The 24,153-nt window shown below is 41.7% G+C and overlaps 1 protein-coding gene across 2 annotated transcripts in view; it reads left to right on the top strand.

Moving 5' to 3' along the window:
* Positions 1-24,153, top strand: part of TJP2 (tight junction protein 2) — a 68,875-nt gene that overhangs the window by 8,415 nt on the left and 36,307 nt on the right. The window contains exon 2 of one of the 2 annotated variants that reach the window (XM_082336166.1): positions 4,722-4,842. The gene's annotated coding sequence lies outside the window, so the exon portion shown is untranslated. The remainder of the gene's footprint in view (positions 1-4,721; positions 4,843-24,153) is intronic. The other variant, XM_082336167.1, reaches the window with a different exon arrangement.

Below are 24,153 nucleotides of genomic sequence, written 5' to 3'. Positions count from 1 at the left end.
GGAGTCTTTAGCTTTCTTAATACTGTACAAGTCACGTAAGGAAATATTTCTCCATGCCTTGTCTGAACAGATCAGGTAAACCCCTTGTCAACACTTCCAATGTACAGAGCTTTCTGGTGCTGAGAAGGAAAGTTGAAGCAAAAGCTATTTTTGTCTCTCACAGTGTCTAAAACAGTCTCAAGTTTTCTGTCGACATCTCTGTTATTCCCTGGATGTGTTTGACAGAGAAGTTACCTAGTGCTCCATTAGTACTTGAAAGATTATAGGCAGCAGAGATTTAGCAAAGGATTAGTCAATTGGAGAATGTGCATTATCCGGCCAGGCTTAGAACTGTGATTGTCTCTTCAATCATTTTCATTAGTATCTTATTCAAAGATTGAATTATGTAACAATGACGTTTCAGGGGAATCTGGTAGTTTTTCTTTTGGTTTCTCTCTCCTGCTAACTCTTCAAGCCTGGGAGAGGGGGGAAAAGCATTATTTTTATGCAGCATGTTCTGAAAAGCAGCAATTCAGATAAGTGAAGAGGCATGAGTTCAGTTGCAGCATCTGCATTTGGATGATAACTTAGCGTGGTGGAACTCTTGAGAGAGGCAGGATGCGGTACAAGAAATATATAACTATTTTAGAAGCAGCGATAGGTATTACTCCCCTTAACAAGAGGGAGCTGCTTCCTGAGGGTAGACATGCAAATCTGTGGCAACATCCAGGGTAAGTGTTAAAAAACAATCAGTGAGTAACTGTGGGAAAACCTGTGCTCACCCTGAATCATGCAATTTTAAAACTTGTTATCAGAAAAGAGGAGTCATGCATAAAACAGGTAATTTTTTTTTTTCTTTTTTGTACCTTACAAATTGTGTATCTTCTGCAGTTAAACTTTGTGGTCTCATTAGAGATTTCTGGGTACTTCTTGTCCTTGGCTAGTAGAATAAGTAGGAGAAGGTGTTATTTCTAAATCAGGAGTTTACTGAAGAACAGAAAAGATAAACAGGTGTATACTCATCAATGAAAAATTAAATGGTTCTTTTGTGTTTATTGCTTACTACTGAGCTGATGCATGTATGTTTGCATTTCCCCTCTCCCCCATTTAAAAATATACATATTTTGGTTTTATCCATGAGAGAATTAGCGGCTTCCAAAAGAGGAAAAGAAAAACACTTTGTGTGTGCAACTTTCCTTCTCTGCTAGGAAGCAAGAGTTCATCATAGTTAAGAATACTGTTTCCCTGAAGGAAAGTTTTAGTTATTAGAAGAGAAGTCAATTAATGTTCAAAATGTGAAATACCAAGCATTCTGGTTTTGTTAAAAACAATCCAGAGTGCTTTCTTGTACCACACAACTTGAGTATTAGGCTTCAGAAAATTCTTTCTATTCATAACTGTTTCCCTCAAAAACTTACGGTGTGTGTGAAAGTGGGTTGTTGTTCTCTCTCACCTTCCACTATGAGTAGCATCAGTGGGTGGGAGTCTTCACAGCCCTTCTAGTCTCTCCTATTTATGTTATACATTAGAATGCCGTCACCTTGTTTCAAATATTGCAGATGAGTGCAAAATGTGAGAGGCATTTGTTCAAGAGCAATTAATATGTTTGTACTGGTTTGGAATAGTTTTGTGTAAGCAAGACTTCAAAGAAAAGCTTGGAATAAAACTGTGACTGTTTGGCTATAACTGAACTCAGATTTATCCTGTAATTTTTCCACAAGAGTACTTCCCCTGATGGTGGTAGCAACAGTAAAAGCAATTAAAATACAGTGCACCATATGATTTTTTTTTTTTAGTTGCATCACCAAAACCACAAAAACTAGTCTAGAAAATATGCTGATGCCAACAGTTTCCAGCCTTTTACCAACAGAAGTATTCTTCAGATTGGTCCTGAGTTTCTGGTATTGTGTTAATGAGTGCTTGTATAGCTTTTTGTTAAAAATCTGCCCATTTAAAGCAGTTCTTAGTACAATGTGTTTGGACACAGGACAGTAGAGTGTCCTAGACTGTGACTTCCTTTGATTGTTTCATCTGAGTTATCTGCATGCCAATCTCTTTGAATTTTGCGGCCACTCTTTACATGTTGATAAAACAGTGCATGATTGCTCTTGATATTTTGAGGAGCTGTGTTGGAAAGTAATGGTACATTCTTGCAGAATTCCTCTTTGTTTTCAAGTAGGTTTGTTTGGCCAGAGTCACAGCTTGAAACAAGCCATCTAAAAATGAAACTTGCTAACTTTAGCATCCATTATTTTTTGTTTTGTGACTGGGACTGCTTGGCTCTCATCTGCTGTTGAGCGTTAGTCAGTATCAAAGTGCAAAAGACACTACCCCATTAATATTTGTTTTTATTTCCAACATACTTAATCAGGCATCTCCTTCCTTTCTGGGAGAGGTTTAGTTGATGTGATTGTTGTACACACTTGGAATTCCAAACTGATTAAGATGTATTTGGATTATGTTTGGATTTGCCATTCCAACAGTTTCACAAAAGCAGAAAAGCTGTTGTCATTGGACTGTAATAGGGATCCCTTTTATGTTTTCATTAAAACTTTCAGGGAACTAAAGGTTGGTAACCAGCAATTGCGGCAAAGTGAACTGTGAGTTGAAGAAAAAAATGCTGTTCTTTTTGCAGCTGCAGACTGCTTATTCTATGCAACTGGCATAACCAAATCAATAACTCACTTTGCTAACATCAGCTTATCACAACTTCTAGAGGTACCCTGTCACGTTCATATAAAAAAAGGTCATTTAGAAGTGTGTGTGTGTGTATAGAGGAAAAAAAAAACCAACAGCCAAACCATTATGAGACAGTTTCCAAAACCTAATACTCAATGTAGGATATAGAGGTCCTCATCTGTCATCTCTTCACTGCACAAATTCAGTTGCATGCTTAACTCAAATACTTCCTTTATTTCTCTTAATCATCATCTAAAATAAAAAATAGCATTAGAGCGTGATGCCAGCTCCAGTGCCATCCTTGAAAGTTGTGAAAATCCTGATTAAAAACCCAGAATAAGGTGCAAAAGAAAGCAGAAAAGGCAAATATGTTGTTTTGCTAAGGCATTCATTTACATTTCCATATCAAAGGCATTATAAAGTATGTTTTTCTGCCTCCATTTTTGCTTGGAATAGTGATCTGATTTCTGTGACAGATTGATTTTTGTAACTTTAGGCATCTTCATGCAGAGGCAAAATGACAGCAGTGGTAGTTTGGGTTTAGCTTGCTTGTGTAACTTTCCGGGAGCCTCTAGAATAGTATTCTGTGCACAGCCTGGAACAATAAAGCTGATGTTTGTTCATAATGCACAGCACAGCTCCTTGCTGCTCTTTGGTGATCATGGAAACTCATATTAAGCATCCTTTTGTTCTGTGACTTCACAAATCATGCCTTGATCTAAAACAGTAGTTTATTACATTTAGAAAGATGCTTTTATGCTGGAAGAATCAGCAGAGAGGGAAAAGGACTTTCTAGTTTCACAACATGATGTCTGGCAGGTGCTTGCATTTTTGAGGTTTTTAAGAAATTACTCTGAGACCAAATGTATTTTTAAAATATCTTGGAGCTTTTAAGTTTGCTTTTTTGAACATGGGACCTCATTATGATTGTGCCTAGGAAAAAGTGGGTGCCACACACAAGACGCATCAGTAAAATGTGGGGTAGACTTGTAGATAATTGGGAAAGTTCTGCAGAATTCTTTCAGCATCTCTTTCTTATGGCTGTCCTGCTGTCTAGAAATGGCTAATGGGAGTATTAAGCAGAATTAAAAAAAACACATATACATTGGAGAGGAAAAAAAACAAACCCAAATCTGTTACAAGTATGGATAAGGTACTCTTCCAGGGAAGTCTGGCTGTAGACTTCCATCTTCAAAGATGGAACACTTTGGAAAGATGCTCTTTGAGAGGAATTAAGATGATCAAGATGAGTGTTGTTTTTTTTCAAAAAAACAAAACAAAACCCAACCAACAAACCCTAACCACTAGCTTCTGTTTCTATTTCTGTCAAAAGTTCCTCCTTCATCTTAGTTAAACCATTCATTTTCTGTTTTCCTACACAGGATAATCAAGGGTTAGGACAAGGGGTGGGGGAGAGGAGGAGCCCTCTGACAGGGATGCTGAATTGAAGTTAAGATACTGCTTGTGCAGAAGAGGGGTAGCTGAGGCCTGTTGAGTGGGGGAAGAAGTAGAAAATTACATTGGGAATTGTTTCTTTTCTATCATTTGGCAACTGGAGTTGTTAATTTACCAACTGAAGTCACCAGAATGCGTGTATCTGATTGTTCTTACTGAGGTTATGCTTAAGATACAGTGCTCTTACTAGCTTAACTTTGTACAATGTTGTGCAAACTAAGCTATCAGACTAAGGCTAAATTAAAGCAAAAAGCCCAAATGCCTTGCAGAAAGGACCAGTGCAAGAAAGGGAATATAAGCATGCTTCCTATCTCTGCCCTCTTTAGTTTGCAAAAATGGATCATTACCTTGTGTGCAGGCTTGTGTGGATGCCTGAGGAGGGACAATGCTTGAATTGAACTTTGCAGTCTTGCTGCAAGTGTAAATATTGCCAAGTATCTCCTTTATTCAAGCACTGTTTCCACTTGATTACCAGGGAAGCTAAAGCATGCCAAACTAGCCAGGGAAATATATTTTGTATCCTTTTTATCACTAGGACTTCAGTGTCCCAGGCTTCACAGTCACTCTTTTGTGATTATACATGACTTAAATGAAACTTTGTTTTTCAGGGAGCAAACTACTGCACTGCCATCTCCTTGTGAGTGGGACAGGGAGCACAGCTGTACATCAAGCCCAAAGCATCTCGCAGCCAGTAGACAGAGACACCCAAAAATCGTCATTCCTCACAAGGTACTAGTCAAGTTGCAACAGTTAGAACTGGCCATTAGTTCAAAATGACGGATTCTTGTCATGTGCTAGCTATAATGTTCATTCTTTTATCTATGTTTTTAAAAGGTTTTAAGAAACTGTACTTAATAGAGTGATACTTGTAAATCGGAACTAGTTCTTTTGGATTCCCAAAGCAACTTAGAATGAGCACGCACACGTTTGCTGAAAGCTTGATGATGTACAACAGGCCTCTGGAAGAGGCGAGACTTCTGAAATGAACTCAATATTCTGCTAAAGTTATGCAAATAATAGTGCACAGGTCTGTACTAGTTCATCTCTTAGCTAAACATTGGTAAAGAATGGATTTAATCTATGGTGATGTCTTCAGCAAATATAAATATTTAGCATGGGTTCAGGAATAAATAAATAACTTTAAGCATGGAGGGTAATATTAATGGGAATTGCTTAGTGACTCAGTAGAGTCCTGGGAAACAGAATAGCTGCACACAGGGAGAGTTGTTTTGCTGCATATTTTCTTATAGTACATCATTAAGGTAAATATAATCCTTTTGGCATCTTAACCTTGCTTTTTAAAACTTTTCTCAAGTGCTTCCAGAGAGAATATAAAGTGTGTCCTTAGTTTTATGTGTTGATCAAACATGCTTGGCTTGTTTTTGTAAGTCATTAACAGATGACAGTTTCAAGACAGCAAAGGGTTTTTATGCTGGTGTGTCGCAAAACTGTAATTGCCTTACGTTTCATTCTTGAGAGATCAGTAGCTATTGCTGCTTTAGTAATTTACTTGGAAATGTGGGTATCGGTTGTCCTGTCTTTCTAATCTGTGATATGCTTAACTAAAGCCACTCATCTGTTAGTTGAATATTCTGGGAGTGAGGGGAGAGGATGCTAGTTAATAAGATTCTAGAGACATGATAGAAAAGCGCAAAAAAAAAAAAAAAGTTGACATTATATAAAATAACAAACAAGCAAGCCCTGTTCACTTAAGGCACTCTGTGAGGGAAAATATGATTTGAGAATATCAGTGAAGTGTAGCTAGACAGGAATGTCCCAGTTGAGGTCTCAAGCAGACTCTAGCGTTTTCCTCAAAATAAAAAAAACTTTCAAGAATATAGTATGGTATGCAAACCTTACACCAGGGAATGTGGGTACTTGCAAGCCCAGCTCTTAGCGAAAGAAACTCCAGAACCATGTATTGACTAGAGAAAGATGCCTCAGAAGCTGCATGTAGCCACCGTGCCTGTGGGGTCCCAGGAGTTGTGGAACTGGCAAGTGAATGACTGGGGTGGCTGTGTCCATCTGCTTTCTGCCTGATGATTGTTCTCACTATTCTCCCTTGGACTCTCACCAGCTCATTTCAGTCCTTCCCGCAGAGCAGCACCCAAAAGCAAGGACAGTACCCTAGCTGGGACCTTACTGTTACTGAATAGGGCTGCAGAATGGCTTTGTTTCTTAATGAGCTCGTCAGCAGGAGGTTTGCCAGTATAAATAGGATGGGGAGAGGCAGAGCTTTGAAGCATAGCTTTAATGCTCTAAAGGACTAACTTGGCTGAAGAACTGCTGTCTGGAGCTTTGTTTTTTAAATTAACCTCTGTATCAGAAACAAATGAACAAGAAAGTTTTGTGTATGTTAGGTCTTGTGCATTCTGCATATTCTTCTGCTTGTTTTTAATAAGTATAATGATCTCCATGAGAATGGGACCTTTGTTTTCTTTACTGTGTTGTCTTAATTAATTTGAGCCATAAGAGTTGATTACTGTGGTAAAGATTTTGATGTCATAGGGCTTGACTTCTAGTGAGGGAAGGCAGATAAATTGCTAAAAGCAGAGGATTGTTTCACAGCCTTGCAAGGAGTAGTCAAGAAACATGGAGAAGAGAGAAAGGAAATGAGATGTAACCAAGATGAATAATCAAACAGAATGTGCTCAATGTGGTGCCTTCTGTTTAAAATGAACAAGTTGGGGGTGGGGAAGAGATTTCCTTCCAAGCGTTGATATGCACTTTTGTGTAGCGTTTGAGGAGAAAAAGAGTACACACTTGTGTGGTTTGGATCTGTTTAAACGACTTCATTGTTTCATTCTTTAGAATAACAGTACTAGCTTTTGTAGCTTCTTAAATTAATAGAGGTCAACGTGCTTATGCCAAAGAAAGTTGCTTCAATTTGCATAGTCCGTAGGGGAACTGGGTTCAGGTAGACTCACTGTTAAGTCCCTGTTTCATTCTCTAGCACTCGGTCACATTATTTCATTTGCTTACCTTACTTACCAGTGTAATTTTCAAGACACTGCAGTGTAGTTTAAAACATTCCACAGGTGAAAGTGTGTTTAGAATAAATAGACTGTGTTTCTTTATTCTTCCCACTATCATGTTTTATTGACTACTATCAAACACCTCTGCATATTCTCATGCTGCTTTTTATCTATCCTGTGGAACGTGCTATACATCTGTATTTTCTAATTTGCATGTTCTTTGCAGAGATGTAGCAACAAACAAAATAAGCAGTCTTGTGCTGTTTTTCAGCAGAATAAACCTGTGATGTGTGAGATCTAGTAGAACTGATGATTAATATTTCAAAACTCTTGAGAAAAATACGCGATAGTGCTGTATTTCATACTGTTAATATCTCTAGTGCTGTTCCTAGTTGTTCAGCATATAACAGTGTTTTGTCACAGTAATTTTTTTCTTTTTTGTCAACTTGAAATTGAGTTTATAATTGGCTTAGAACAGTGCTGTTTCTTGCTCTAAATCTTTATCTACATGTTTTAAATTTTGTTGATTTGAAGCATCCAGGTAAATCTGTATGTTTATGTTAAAAAAAAAAAAAAAAATCCTTACCATTAGAAGGTCAAAATAGGTGGCCAGGTGAGCCACGGAGGATTTTGTACTGTTGATTACCCCAAAAAAGTATGTATGAAGTGTAGGATGCTGTTTATGTTGGGCTTTGTGTTTTTACCAGGGACATCTGTGGTTTCCAAAATAATAGCCTTAGAGTTGCTGCTTTGAAACCTGGAAAGTGTGTATAGCTGTGCATCCTTACGCTAGACCAGAGATGGCAAACCTACCAGACCCTGCAAGCTGCATGGCAAAATCTTTATGCTGCATAATCACAAGCTGTACCTGGGAAGCAGAGACGAGGGGCGGGATAATGAACATGTCACTCTGCTTTAAGCTGGCACTTGAGTCACACAGTAACCCAGAAATGATAGGTTAATTCAGGTGGAAGGGGACCTCAGGAGGTTTGTAGCCCAGCCTCTTGCCCAAAACAGGGTCAGCTGTGGGATCAGAACAGGTTGCTTGGGGCTTCACCCAGTTGGGGTTTGAAAACCTCCAAAGACAGAGATGGTACAGTCTCTCTGCGCCCTGGGTCCATGGCTTGGTTGCCCTCACAGGGAAAAATTTTCTCCTTACATCCATCTGAATCTCTCTTGTCTGAACTTTTGCCCATCGTCTTCTGTCCTCCCACCCACACCACTGTTAAGAACCTGGCTGCATCTCCTCCATTTCCGCCCGTCAGCACCAGTGGGCTGCTGTTAGGTGTCCTGAGACCATCCTTTGTCCGGCCTGAACGAGCCCAGCTGCCACAGCCTCCTCTTCCAGGGCCAGTGCTTCAGCCTCCACCATCTTGGTGGCCCTCCACTGGATTCACTTCTACACATGGTAACAAGCGCCCAGATAGTATTCATGGCTTTCATGGCTTCTCTTCTCCAGTCCCTTCAAGACAGAGATTCAGATTACTACGCCATTCATGTGACTTAACCCCAGTATAGAGCCGTGTGTTTGAACCATATGTAGCTCCTGAGCAGTTCAAGAGTCAGAGGTCAGCTACCTACACATCCTCTAATCCTGAAGGTTGAATCTGTTAGGACCCAGCTTACTATATAAAGAAGCGGCCGTAATTGGATTTATGAATCATTTAAGTAGGACTGGGCAGACTGATTTGTGTGATTTTGCAGGCTGATGACAAACAGCAGTCTGAAGAGATTGCCTGGAAGGGAAGGGGGAAAGGCTGTTTGGCAACATGGTATTTTTAGAAACTTCCACAGTGCCTTTCATCAGAGGATCATGAACACTTGCTTAAAAACAAGCAAAACTGACATCTCTGTTCAGACAGTTCAACAAGTGGACTAGCAGCCTACATTCTTAATATCTCTTGCTGAAATCAGTTCCCAGTTCTTCAAGGAGGTTGCCTGTTTGCCATGCTGTCTAGCAGCACTACTAAGTGTTGAGCTCTAACATACTAAAAAAAAGAAGAAGAACTGATTGTCAGAGGGGCCAGTTAAAAGGCTTGATGGAGGAGGCAGCTAGAATGTGAATCACAACATAGTAACTAATCTTGGTTGCTGCAGGCAAGTTGCTGAATAGTTTTACGTGGTTGGCAGGAGTAACTGAGAGGCAATCGCTTGTTTTAAATTTGCATGGTGTAGTGTTAAATGGCTGTTCCCTCTGTTGATGCTGGAAGCAGCACAACTGCTTCATTCACAGTAGCATTAGATAATTTATGGAATACGTCCTAGGTTTTGCATGACTCAAGCTACAGCAAGTGATCTCTCTAAATTAGTGCTACACAGACCATAGATTCAATCTGATTGTAGGCAAGCAATGTCTGCCTTGATTACTTGAACTGAAAATCTCAATGGGAAATGTGGTCACTAGAAGTTATTTGCATGTTTCTCATAGAGTTAATACCAATTAACCTTTCCATGGAAGTTAATTTTAAAATTTCTACGCACCTACATAACATTTAATGAAATCCTCTGCATATGATACTGCTTTGTACAGTTATTGCGCATGCAAAATAGCTGGTCCTAAACACGGCATAGGATGACAGAGCTGCACATTTATAGCCCAATTAATGTAATTTTGACGTGGTGTTGGTACCTGGCCTTTACTTTCCACGATGCAGTATCCCTTCCAGGACTGACTACAACTGTACCTGCACGTCCCATTTCAAAGGGAGATAATGAGTGAAAAGTGCATGCAGCCATGCCTCCAAACACTCTGAAGTGTGCAGAGACCTGCATAGACAGAACAGGCCATTTTGCTGGGTCTCCTGCCCCTCTTCTGCTTGTGCTGCTGTCCCAGGTCAGTTTTGGCTAGCTTGTATGTATTCTGTATAGTCGCTCGTGATCCACAATGCAGAGTCTTGTGGCGTTTAAGAGAAGCTGAGTCGGGAGGAGAAGTTATATCTAATAATACACTTAAAGATGTGCTTCTTTGAGCTGCAGTTTAGGGGTTTGGTTTTGTTTTCCTTCAGTTTACAAGGGAAGAGAATGGGGATGCTGTCCTCCCGTGGAATAGCTGTTAGGTGTATTGGGTGCTTTGAGTACCTGCTCTCCCTTTTCCGCCACAGGAGGCAGGAACTCGTGGTGCCGGAGGAGTTCCTGCAGCTCTTGTCACTGGTTGCACTGCTAGCTTGTATCCTTCCGGTTTTGGTTTAGGTGGCATCATCCTCCCCTTGTAAAGCCTACCAACGTATCCACCTTAGAAGGATAGCTCAGTCAAAGGGCAGAAAGTACCCAGGAAGGCCTGAAGGTCTGTTCTCTGCAGTTGAATTGCAGGATAAGTAACTTGTAAATTGTGATGACGTTGATAGTTACATTGGTCCATGCCATCAGTATGGGGATCTGGGCACTTGGCCAAGCTCTAGCATGAGCTTAAGCACTAGAGGTCACTTACTGCTCACATTTGCAGGGTGGTATGGGATGATTTATCTGCCCATTGTGGCAGGGTAGCTGTTTTGTTTGAGGAAAAGAAATAAGAAAGCAGGAAAAGATATGTGTCCTTTGCACTCTTAGAAGTGAGAAATTTTATGCATAAACATGGGAAATATTTTGATGAGCCCAAATGGATTGTTTTTCATCTGTTATTGCAGGAAATTGAATGGAGGCAAACTGGTAGGCCCTTCCCAGGTGATGATTTGTGGTAAGGGATTAAAAACCAGCCTGTTTTTCTTGTGTAACTGTGCATTCCTGCATCTGTGTTGCACTTACCTCAGGCTAGCTGAGTGTGTTAACCTTGGTTGCTGCCCTACAGCTCAGGGAAATATAGCCTGATAACCGCACTGTTAGTGATAACACTGGGTAGCTTTGATAAAGTCACAGAACATGCCCAAAAGGAGGCTTTAGGCCAAGCCACAGCTTTTGTCTGGAACAAGAAGTAATCCTCCTTGGCCTTGGACAGGATAAGCAGACCCTTACATTGCTCTGGCTGGCGCTGCCTGCCCTCCCCAACAGGTTGTGTCTAGTGAGGGAATCGGGAATGCTAGCTCTTCATCTTCTGCCAGAGCTTGTGTGGAGGGTGGCAGCTGCAGGAGGCTGGTGCTCTCTTTATGCTGCCATGAACTTGATCTGTGCGTTAAGAGGCTGCAGTCACAGAGATCTAGTGGCTTCTTCTTTCCCTGTCCCACCTTATGTCTGACAGCTGCTCTCTTTTGAAAAAGTGTATTGCCATCCGCCTAAAACCAAAAATTGATGTTGCATCTAAAACTACGTAGTCGTCTGCAAAATAATCCTACCATATCCTACCAAAGCAAAAAACAGCTCATGTTGTTTTCATAGTCTCTTGTCATTTCAAGGAGGCAAGTATTGGTCAGTGGCTTTCTCTGCTGACACCGTGGCATAATATCCTGTGCTGATGTTGCCAGCCAGTGCTAGCTCTTTGGGAAGTTGCCTCAAGATTGCAGAGATGTGCAGAAGCACGCAGCGGTGCAGAGAGTGGCAGCTGTTTTGCCTTGCCCTGCTCTGTCTCATGGGGAAATTTTTGATGCCAGATGCTATCACAGAACCCCATGTGCGTGAGAAGTCCAGCCCCCTGTGCTTCATTTTTCCAAGTGGTCTGGAGTTCAGTCGTATACCGGACTGCTAGTGTTGCAATAAAAGTTGGATGTTATCACTCAATTGTAAAACTGAGAGGAGGGATCAGACGAAATAAGAGCAAAGTTCATGCTTTGGCATTCTTCTGCTTTTTTCTCTCCAAATTTGAGGGTAGGCCATACAAAGTAACATGCTGTTTGCATCCTTTTTTTTAAAGCGCTGGCTTAAGAAAGCTCTTCCCTTACAGTTTGTCCTCATTCTTAATTTCTTCCTTCCAAGAGCTGATTCAAGTATTGACTCATCCACCCAAAATAATATAACTTTAGGAAGACAGTAGCACTGGGAAAGAAATCTTTATTTCTGAATACAAGTGTGGTTGAACTTCTGCCAGTCTTCTCTGTAGTGCTTTCAGTGACCGGTCATTTCTGCAAGCTCTTGAGAATACCATTACCTCAAGAACATGCTTTTTTAAAGTACGTAATTACGGCCTCAAAACCAAGCAATTCAGCCTCTGAATTAATAGCAGCAGCGTTGACTTTGAGACTGATGGGGAAGGGCTGTTAGGTGGTGGGAAGGAAACCCAGCTGAGGCTGCGGACTTGGGGAAGCCATCAGGTGTGCGAGGGCTTTTAGGTCTGTGTCCTCCTAAAAACACAAACAGAAAAGGCAGAAATGACTGGTGCATTTCTGTTCGACAAAACAAGGCTGTGAATACTGTCCGAAAGCCTCGCGTCAGAAATGCTGCCCGGGCTTGGGCCGCAGGGCCCATCTCTCCCATTTACCCTTTGACAGGCGTCAGCTACTGGCCGCTGCCAAGGGCAAGAATACAAGAAATATTTTTGTAAACGGAGAATAACAATTCTTTTCATCCCAGGGAGAATGAAAACGTTTCTTCGCCTCCCCGAGGCGTTTGCAGGCTTGATTGGCTGGCGGTGGAGGGCGGCCGGGCCCCGGCAGTACAAAGTCGCTCTGTGGCGGGCCCCTCAGTGCCGTCTTTGTCCCTGGCGGGCTCCGGCCGCCCCCGCCGCCGCGCCGCTCGGGCCTCCAGCGCGGCCCCTCGCCCGCGCCGCTCCCGCCGGCCGGGGGCTCGACCGGTTTCCCGGGCAGCGGGGCCGAGGCGGGTGAGAAGCACGCCCGGGGCTGCCGGGTTTGACCGCTAGCGCCCGGGGCCGCGGGCGGCAGCGGCTGACGGCGCGGCAGGGCCGGCGATGTTACTATGGGAGCGACGCAGGGCTCCGCCGGGAGCGAGCCACGGGAGCCGGCCGGGGGGGCGGAGCAGGTCGGTAGCCTCCCCCGCGCCCACCGCGCTCCTCCTCCTGGAGGCCTCGCCCGCTGGCACCCCCCGCCCGGCCGTGGTAGCGTCCCCCCGGCCGGGACCCCGCTGCGGCAGGGGGCAGAGGAGGGGCTCGGCGGCGGGGGCTGTGAGCTGGGCCGCGGGCGGGGGCGGGCAACTGTGGCACCCTGTGAGGAGCGTGTGTGTAACGCTTAGCTACAGGTGTAGTTCAGACCCGCTCAGTGTGCCTGGGGCCGCCTCCGAGCCAGGCCGGGACCACCCGCCCTTCAGAAGCCCCTCGTATGAGGGGGAGGAGTGGGTTAGGGCGGGCTTCAGGCTTGCTCCGTTCATCCCCACCGCCTGGGGCTGGGCAGCGAGGCTGCCGGAGCCGAAGGCGGGCGGTGGAAATCCCGTGGGTTTTTTCGGTTAGGTCGGAGCGGGGAGCTTCAGGCCGGCGGGGGGGAGCAGAGGGGCGCTCGGTCTGGGGTGCGTGGGCCTGCCTCGCCGTAAGGCTGGCCTCTTCCTTGCCTCTTGAGCGCCGGGAGACAATGCGTAATTTTAGGTTTTAAATACTGGTTGCGCTCAGGTCACTGTTTTAACCAAAAATGCCCCCGTTTCTGTGAAGAAACAAACTCGCAAGTTTGAAAAAGAAAATCCTATTCTCCCTTTCCCTGGCCCCTGCTTTGGTTTTTTTGTTTGTGTTTGGCTGTGGTTTTTTTTTTTTTTTTAAAGATTGTTCAGTTTTTATGGGAAAACGTGTTTTCCTATTCCTGTTGCTGAACTGCAGTAATCAATACAGCTACGAAGCGCCTAGGGGTAGCAGGCAGCAGCTGTCAGGACTGGAGAGGCTGCGTGGTGTGCGTGCCGGCAGGCCGGGAACTGAGTTTATCCATAGTCATCTCCCCCACCCCCGCTAAAACGTGGGTGGAAGCTGTAAACAGAACTTATTTATGCCTCATGGTTTGTTTTGTGGCTTCTAGAATAATTAGTATCCTTTTTGTGTATAGAGTCTGCACGTGTTAGCTAATATCCCATATTGCACATTACAGGTATTTATTGGCCATCAGTGAACTACTGGTTGATAACTTTCTCTTATGTATTTATTTCCAGAGTGTGTGTGTTTGAGTTGGTGGGTTTTTTTCTGTTTAGTTGTTTTGTTGGGTTTTGGGTTTTTTGGTTTGTTTTTTTTGTTTTGTTTTTGTTTTTTAAATAAATCACAAAGGTTGTACAGTTGATCTGGATAACTGTTCCACTCTTACTCCACCCTTCCTGTTGTCTTCATCATCTCCTGTACTTGTCTGTTTTATCTCTTCTGAACCCATCTTGTAAGCTCTTTGACACGGATCCCATTGTACTTGACACTTCAGTTGCTGCAGTACATTTAGTAAGTAGGTGTAATGATCTGCTGGTGGTTCTGGTGAGAGAAACATAAATATCCACGACAATGTGTTGGTGACTTGCCTTGCAGAGGTCTCTTGCGGTTGAGGTTTAAATGTGTTGACCTGAGATGGATGGAAAGCCTGACTCTGCACTTGTGAGCTATAGTAGTTACAGAGCTTGTATTTACAGATGTACGCTTCATATGGCTATTGCTTAAATACTTCATTTAAACAAAATCATGGTGAGTATGGAACAGTTCCTGAAGTCAGAGACCTTGCAGTGTATTTCAGCAAATGGTGCACTGGTAGACAGTGCTCTCAGTCTGCTCTTGTTTGTCTCAAATAGCAACAGTTTTTGGACCTGCTTTTATCAATATTGGTGGAATCCTTGCCCTTTTGAAGTTAATGACAACACTTCTGTTGGCTTGATGAAAAACTGGGTTGTCAGGTCTCTACTAAGTGTATGGGGTTTCTTCAAACTGTTTTAGGGTCAGCCTTTCACGTAAAGAAATAGAGATTAAATTATTTGGATGCAGCTTCTTTTTGTTTCACAGCTGTGAGTCCATGCAGTATGGAAGTAGGGTGTGTTGGCTATGAATTCAGCGGCAGCTTCTCTGTGAGCAAAAAGGGAGCTTTGCCTGATCTTTCTTCCTGCCTATTATTTGAGACTGTGAGAAAGCTTATGTTTCTTAAGTGTACTGAGCTTAAGTGGGGAGCAATTGTCGGTGTGGCTCCTGCAATGGTTATATTCCTTATAGTACAGTTTTATTAATAAGACAACAAGTCTATTTATTCTATAAAGACAACAGTTTGTTCATTATTTTGTAGAAAAAGACAGAAAAATAATCTGGAGAGATACTACAGCTATGATTTCTAGTTTCCTCTATTTTTCTTAATGAAGCTATGCGAACAATACAAAATTTATGCTAAGAATTCTGTTTTTCGCAGCTTGTGATTACTAGAACTGTAAGACAAATGAAGATTCAACTGACATTGGAAACATTTTTTGAGTTCTTTGTGTAACAGAAGGTGGTAAGTTGCAGTATTTTCTTAGGAAACTGATGTCATCGATGCTGCAGGAATCTCTTTTTTTGAATGACCTGAACCATATATGGTTTATGAGCCAAATAGTATAGCGTAATTAATGACTGTGTTAAAATTGCAAATTACCTTAAAATCACTTTGTATTTTAAAAACGTATGTGGAATGTATTTCTTACCATCAAAATTAAGAACTCGCCAAGAATTTTGTGTGATCTGTGCTGATAAGGCAGACGTGCTGCAAAGATCAGCCTTAAGGCAGAATTATGTTCCTGAATGCATCTTAGCTGGAATGTACAGTGGAAACTAATATATGCATGCAATTATTCTTGATGCTATGTAAGAATAAAACATCATCTGACTTACTAAATAGCAGGAGAGATGCCTTCATGAACCCTCCAGGCATCTCCATCCGGTAACTTAAAAACAAAATAAAGATAAAAATGCTTCTTCAAGGCCTACGGTGGTAGCAGCTAACTAAGCAAGCAGACGATTGTGAGCAGCTTTCCGGGTGTTTGTGCCTCGTGTTGTGCCCTATTAAATAACCGGAGAGCAATATCTTTTTACATAGTCTACTGCTGGAATCTCTAGATCTGATTAACAATACTGCATCAGTGTTTCACAACTGAATTTTGGATAAATGATTCTTGTTAGAAAAACACAATATCAAAAAAGAAAAAGTCTTGCAAAAAAGCAGCTGTGATCTAATAACTGACTTACACAGCTACAAGAAACAATACACCTATCTATTATTTATTTATTACTTAATAATGTATGCTCTCAGCCTGCCATATCTTTCCCTTGCACGTGCATGCCTATCCTGTGATGGGAAAGCATTTCGGATGCTCACCCCTTATGATTCTTAGTCAGGATGAGCTTTTCGGACAGAATGCAGGATGTCCAGCTAGACTGTCATTCTAGGCTCCACAAACAAAGCTGTGAGAGGCAAATTGTGGGCCTTTGACTGAGCTGAGCAGCTTGCTGCCAGGGTCAGCGCTTGGCACTGATGGCTCTTCTTACTATGTTCCAGCACTGCAGAAATCTGCTGGATAATGTGGGTTTCTTCTGGTGGCCAGGGCTGAGGATTCTTCTGTCTGGTCAGTGTTTCAGAAGCTTTTTGAGGAGCTGCAGAACGGGATGAAAAATGATTTACATTTTTGGTAACTTTGTTCTCCTAAGTAATTTTTATTCCAGAAATGAAAAGTGGTCAACGCTTTTGGTTATTCTGTTCATAGAGTTAAGTCAATACATTTTTAAAGCAACTGAAGTGACAGTAGCATAGCTGATTGGTAGCATGTGTGTGTGCTCCTTAGGTGATGCCATCAGAACTCTTGTTTCTGTGTAGAATTGTACTTGCATTGTTTTGTCTGTGGACTACATAATGGTTACAGTTTGGCTGTAAATTTTTATTTTCTAGCACTTAAAGTTTCCTGAAGGTCTTGCAGTCAGTCGGGATGTTGTTCCTGACCCAGTACTTTGGCAGGAACTCCCTTTCAGTTGCTGACAGTTGACAAATACTTGTATGTGCTTTACCTTGGTATGATGTGTTACAAACAGTAGGTCAGGTTGCAAAAACCCTGGGGTCAGACTTCTAAAGACATAGTGTTGATTGCAGATGGATGCCTACTGACATTTCCAATAGCTGCTATGCGCTCAGTTCCCCTTTGGCAGTTATGCTTCCCTAGGTATTTGTGCGCAGCGCCCAGTGCGCCTAAAAGGTTTAAGGATAGATTAGGATGGAGGAGAAGGTGAGGAGATCTTCAGTCATGTGCCTCAGACACACTTGTCAAGCTATTGGTAAAATGTGAAAAGCCCTATACCAGAGTACTGTTGGTACATCAGTCTTTGCTGTCCCTTTGGTGTATGTGAAATACTTATAATCTAGTCTGACATATGAGGATGCCTTGAGTATGTTTTGTCACTTTGTGTGGCTTTTTGTTTGACAGGTTATTATGATGCCGCCTTAATTTTAACATTGCTGTGGTGTTAAACTGTAGAATTTCCTTCATTAAATTCATCCATTAACTTCTCTGACTGTTGTAATAATTTGACTTAATTTTTCATTCTTTTCCAAGCTTTCTTTTCCTGCTTTACCTTGTTGAAGCCAGTAGATACGTTCCTAATGTCTTCTGCAGCAATAAGGATGGACTAAAACTCTTTGATCACAATGATTTGAAAAGGGATTAAATTTTTCTTACCTTTTTATAAGACTTGTTTCTCTATACACAGGTACATAACTTCTTTTTGTTTCAGATAGGAAAAAAGCAGAACACTTCATCATGGTTTGCTTCTGCTTTGTCTGTCAGAAGGTCCTTGAAGTGTATAATGCTCTTCTATGTGGCTCAAACCACAAGAAGAAAACTTTCTGTTCTGAATCTCAGTTGAGAATGAACTTTCAGTTGCTGCCAAAGTGAGCTTTGCTCTGGGTGGTAACTTGAAGTATTTCTAAACCTTAATGATTCTGAGATGTTTAATTTCCTTTTAGCCACATATGGATGTAAGCAAAAGGATCCTCTTGTGTTTCTTTCCCAGTTCTTTTCAAAGCTTCATGTGGTTTATGAAAGTGACTAATAGTTGCAAAAGGAGGAATAAAATTTTTTCTGTCACTGATCTTGTTCTGGTCAGCTTATTCTTTGTGTACTTCAGTTTGCAGTTCAGTGGAAATGGCACTATTTCATAGGGATGTGTCAGTTTGGTTTCATTTAATGGTTGGAGCAAAGCCTGAAGTTCCTTACACTGACATTACGTGCATGTGAAGTGTTGACTTGGTGGAAAGATTGCATCAAGGGTTCTAGTTTCAAATTGTTCTACTGGCATCCTTTCAAGTGAAGCAAGAATGGCTGCAGATAAACTCAGATTAGTGCTTTGGGAATGAATCAGCCAAGTGAAAGTTACTGTCTTGATACTAAAGAAAAGGGGCAGCAGACTTCACCCCCACACCTCCCCCATCCCTTGTGTTCATTTATTGGTTATTGGTTGACTGCTGTCATTAACACTATTGGTAGGAATAATTTCTGCATAAGTTGGGGGATGTTTGAAGTGTTCTTTATAAAAACATATTTGAATGTTAGCGAAGTCATGCGCTAGTACATAACTGTGTGGTATACTTCAGCTTCACATCCAACCTTGCAAAAGGGTTGAGAAGAAGGAATGGAAAATACTTGAATTTTACTGCTCTCATCTGCTCTTCTGTTGTTTCCTTACCTTGGAGTGTTTTATCAGTGTCATCAGGTATGTGGTGAGTTTCAGTGTAACACAACTTTATTTTGGGTGATAGGTTGCTGGTGACGCTGTCCCAGAAAAATTCAGAGCTGTGGGGAGCATTTGCTCTTAGTTTTATTGTTTGAAAAAACAATTATACTCCTTTGGAAGCCCTGAGGAGGAAGCTTTGCTGTGAGCCAAAGGATTCTGAATGTGTTTTACTGAAGCAGGTGCAGCTGGCTTAATCCACTATCTCATGGTAATTGAGATGTTGGGAGGGGCTTGGTGATTTATTTGTTTGTTTGTTTGTTTGCTTGTTTCCTCTTCTTCCAAATGTACTGGGAGGAGCATTAGTATAAGACTTATGGAGCTAAACCCTTCAAATGCAATCCCCAGATTTGCATTTGCATCCATGCATCTCACTGTATGGATGACAGAAAAATTACTGAACTCCCTTTTGCACCAGATTTTGCTTTCATTTTAGATATGCGCGAGACACGTTAAAGTGTAGGGGTGAACTTCAGCAGTGCTTTCTGGCATGACTGATTAAGCTGTTGAGACATCTTGAGAGGGAGAGGTGGGTTGCTTAAGACCTTGAAGGCAGGAGTATGGTGGTAGAAGGAAAGGAATGTGGAGAGGTATGACTAGTGTGACTAGAAGACAGCTAAGAATAGGGTAATAAATCAAGCTGTTGTGGCGTGTATCTGAATGATGCTGAACATAGGACTTCAAGCTCAAAACAGCTTAATTTTATAGAGATATGACATCTTTTGAATTGTCAATTTTTAACTTGTTTTTTAACAGAAATTTGAATTAGGTTCTTGCTGTTGTGGACATTTAAATGCATTTGAAGCTTTTATTTATCTGCCTTGTGTATCAGCGACCTTCTGTTTGACGTTTTGGGGTTTTTTTGTGAGGTTTGTGGTATAGCATTGATAGTTGTATGAAATGCATTGTAGCATGTGAATCTTACGGGGTTTTAGTCTTAGATGTGGTCATATGTACCATTAAAATTTATGCACGATACAGAAACATATTCAGGTTTATTTCCATCAGCCAAGAGAGGAAAACTAATGTGACAATACGTAATCTTACTGCCACAGGAATGCTCGAACAAAAGTAAAATGCTTCCAAGAATACGGCATATCATTCTTCTATTAATAGAGTTAGAACAAAGGATACTAGAAACCTTAACAGGGAAAGAAAATCTAGTTTGGTTTGGGACTAAGCTCAGAAACTAACAATTGTACCATTGTTTGAATTGTCTTGCATTATGACTGGATGATTACATATAAATACTGGCCTGATTGGATTGGATCCCAGCAATGAATTGGCCTTTTAAAAACCAGTTACTGGAAGCAGTAGACAGGTACCCAGCTTGTTTTACTCATATTTGGGAGCCATAGTTGTTGAATAACAAAGTTTATGCAATCACAGAGCCTGTAAGGACCATGGAATAGCAGAAATGCAGTTTCTCACCAGTGGTCACTTGATACTAGAGTTGGTCACTTCTACTGCTTGATTTGCTATTTGAGTATGGGTGCAGGAAGCTTAAGCATTCAAAAACAGTAGCAGTAGAAGGTGTACCACTGAAGTTGAACAAAATTGTAATCAGTGCTTTGGACCATGTAATGCATATGGTGCTTTGGTTTTTTTCTTTCAATTTTATATTTTAAGATGCTACAAGACTAAAAGCTATGCCTTGGCTGCAGAAAATAACTGATTCTGAAATGAGATACTTAAGTAATAGCAGCTGCACTTACATTTTTCACAGTTAAACTAATAAAAAAATTTTAAGTTATCTAGCATAATGAAATTGAATATGCACACCCAGTGAGTTAAATTAACCTCCCCATCAAATCCTGATATTGCAAGTACATCGGAACAAACATTTTTTTAATGATGCCAAGCAAAAAGTGGTCCTCTTGAACTTAGCTTATGCACAAACTGCTCGAGCACTTTGGTTCTCAGATTTCATTTGCAGGGGCATCTTAAGGAGCAGAAAGTGCAGAAACGGTGTGACTGGAAAGAAATGCATTAGGTTTCACAGTTAAAGTGAATGGGGGTGGTTAAGTCAAAGATAGCCTTTAAAGCTGGTGTTGACTAGGTGAACTGAAAGTTTAGTGTCCCTTCAGTAGCATTACCTTCTTGTAGCGTAAACAAAAACAACTTATTGGTACCGTAGTCTGTGTGACAAGGTGAAAGTCTAGGAAAACTGTTCAAAAAACAAAACAGCAAATGAACTGTCTTCACTTTCCAGTGTGGACATACATATGCTACATAAACAAGTATAATTGATCTGTCAGCCTTTTACCTAAATTAGTTTTGATCTTCAACTGAGATTGCTTGGCTTCCAGGTTTTTGTCTCCTGAAGCCTTGCTGTGTTTTCGAAAAAGGGGTAGTGGGGAAATTACTTTATTGCAAGATTGGGCACATGCTGTGCCCCAGAAGGTGAGGCTTGTTCTTTTCTTTAGAACCCCTTCAACACTTGTGGGAGAGTAAATAAGTGTTTCTAAGACTCATCCGCTGGACTGGTGCTGCATGTCCCAGAACACTTGGGAAAAACAGCTTCTGGCTTTCCTCTGTGAAGCAACGTGTGAAAAGGAAGAAAACTTTGATGAAAAAAGATGTTAGTTCCCAGAGCATTATTTCTCAAGAGGCAGAAATTGTTTTCTAAAAAATAAAAGAATTTAAAACATTGTTGCCTTTTTTTTTTTTTTTTTTTTGAAATGGGATCTGTTTTCTTCTCCAAAATGGCAATTTCAGTTGAAGCTGTTCCCTCACAAATTTTGAACAATTGGTTGCTTCCTGTTGGGGGAAGCACTGGAACAATTGCAGTGTAATTCCCCCAGGGTAATGACAGAACTGTTGTTGGGCAAAAGGTAGCAGAGGGGACATGCTCCTGAAACACATGTAAGCTATATTTTTATGAGTTTTAGGCTTTCAGTAGGTAAGACCTGTGTATCTTGCAGCTGTTTTGCATACAATCAGTTTCTTTTTTTTTTTTCTCCCCATCTTGAATACGCTTTTGTTTACTTTGTAATGGGATATTGTACTGGTTTTTGATGATGCATATGTATGCGTCTAAGCTCAGTAGGATTCAGCTGCAACAAGTGTAAACTACTGCACTCATGTCTTCCACCCAATCCCAGAAAAGTTTAGAAGTTTTGCACGTATACTTTTAATTTGTATAGCATGCGAAGGTTGTAAATTGATGTTGTTTCATGTTCTGAATCTGTTATACTCTGCTGGGTAAATACCGCTTTTTGCCCTTCTCACCATTCCCCCCTCCCCACCCCCAATAATAGTAAATGAGGACCTGTTCCTGGTAGCATACCATTAAAGCAGTTCATAGAATCATAGAATCATTAAGGTTGGAAAAGACCCTTAAGATCATCGAGTCCAACTGTTAACCTAGCACTGCCAAGTCCACCACTAAACCATGTCCTCAAGCACCACGTCTACCCGTCTTTTAAATACCTCCAGGGATGGAGACTCAACCACTTCCCTGGGCAGCCTGTTCTAGTGCTTGACAACCCCTTCAGTGAAGAAAATTTTCCTAATATCCAACCTAAACCTCCCCTGGCGCAGCTTGAGGCTGTTTACTCTCGTCCTATCGCTTGTTGCTAGGGAGAAGAGACCAACCCCCTCGCTACAACCTCCTTTCAGGTAGTTGTAGAGAGCAATAAAGTCTCCCCTCAGCCTCCTCTTCTCCAGACTAAACAACCCCAGCTCCCTCAGCCGCTCCTCATAAGACTTGTGCTCTAGACTCTTCAACAGCTTTGTTCCCCTTCTTTGGACACACTCCAGCACCTCGATGTCCTTCTTGTAGTGAGGGGCCCAAAACTGAACCCAGTACTGAAGGTGCAGCCTCACCAGTGCCGAGTACAGGGGCACTATCACCTCCCTGGTCCTGCTGGCCACACTATTCCTGATACAAACCAGGATGCCATTGGGCCTCTTGGCCACCTGAGCACACTGCTGGCTCATGTTCAGGTGGCTGTCAGCCAACACCCCCAGGTCCTTTTCAGCCAGGCAGCTCTCCAGCCGCTCTCCCCGAGTCCTGTAGCGTTGCGTGGGGTTGTTGAGAGCCAAGTGCAGGACCCGGCACTGAGCCTTGTTGAACCTCATACAGTTGGCCCTGGCCCAATGATCCAGCCTGTCCAGGTCCCTCTGTAGGGTCCAGGTCCCTCTGTAGGGCCTTCCTATCCTCCAGCAGATCAACGCTTCCACCCAACTTGGTGTCATCTGCAAACTTACTGGGGGTGCACTTGATCCCCTCATCCAGATCATCAATGAAGATATTGATCAGGACCGGCCCAAACACTGAGCCCTGGGGAACACCACTCGTGACCGGCTGCCACCTGGATGGCGGTGGCTGCTTTTGCATTTACCCCTTCCAATAGTTAGAGAGGGAACAGCCAGTTAAAAAGATAGTTGTTCAATAAGCATCATAGTTTTAAAAAGGTACCACAGAATCCTAAGTAATTTCTGGGTGCTGAATTGAAATGATTCACTGTTGTTCTTAATGGCAGAGATCACAAGTACTGTGAAATACAAGTGAATGAATTTTAGAAAATCCCAGTGTGTGTGTTGCTTGACTTTTCTGGTGTAATGAGAAATTATGCCTTTGTGTCAGCAAAATCAGGACCTTGAAGGGCCTCATGGTACTTCATGAAAGCGTAAACTTCTTATGTTCAGGTTAAAAGTAGCCTGGAAAAAAAAGCTTCAATCCAAAAATGTAACTATAATTCTCTTTTTTATTGTTAGTGCTAAAATGTAGCATTTCTAACTTTAGGTGCAACTGTCCTGTAGCATTGGTTCAAAATCTGGTTAAGAATTTTTCAGGTACCCATTTCCATGGTGTCTTGGTGTGACCAATGAGTAATATGCATGGTTTATCTTTGGAGTACCAGATGTTTCTCTCTTTTCATAACATCAGACTACGTGGGGAATATGTTTATTCCCTTTGTATAAACAGTGCAATTGATTCTTGAAATAATTGTGGTGGAAAGGCACTTAAACTTAATAAAGCTGGAATTTGAAAGAAAAAAAAAAAGCAGTCTGTCTGATGATAGGATATGTGCTTGAGACTGACAAAACAAAAAACACCTAATGCCTTGTTTTAGCCTTGTTTTAACATCACATTTCCTGTCATTTTTAGTCTGAAAGGAAAGTTGCGAAATAGGATTTTGCCTAACAAGATGTTAGACCTTTCTCAGAGTTTCTTATACAAATTATATTTATCAAAACCACTCAAATACCAACCTGTTTGAGAAATAAATAAAGGAAGATACTGTGTGTAATATTGAGTCTCGTTCTTCAGAGCAATAATACCATTTTGTGTGCCAAAGCAATAGCCTGAAGTTGTAAAAGAAATGCTGTATTTAACATCTTTTTCTGGGGCAGGGGAGCAATGTGTGCCTCAGTTGCAGCATCACTACACCACCTAGTGTCTCTCTGGGTTAGTTGCGAGTTGTACAGCTTGAGTCTTGGCTCTCAGTTTTGCTGGCTTGCATGGATTGTCTTCATTGTGCAAAAATAATATGTCAACAACTTGTTGGGTTTCTTCTGGAATATAAGGTTTCCTACTTGTTTTGCTGGTCTGCT

Source organism: Platalea leucorodia (assembly GCF_965183815.1).
Source record: "Platalea leucorodia genome assembly, chromosome: Z".
Lineage (NCBI taxonomy): Eukaryota > Metazoa > Chordata > Aves > Pelecaniformes > Threskiornithidae > Platalea > Platalea leucorodia.
This window is presented reverse-complemented; position numbering and strand designations above follow the sequence as displayed.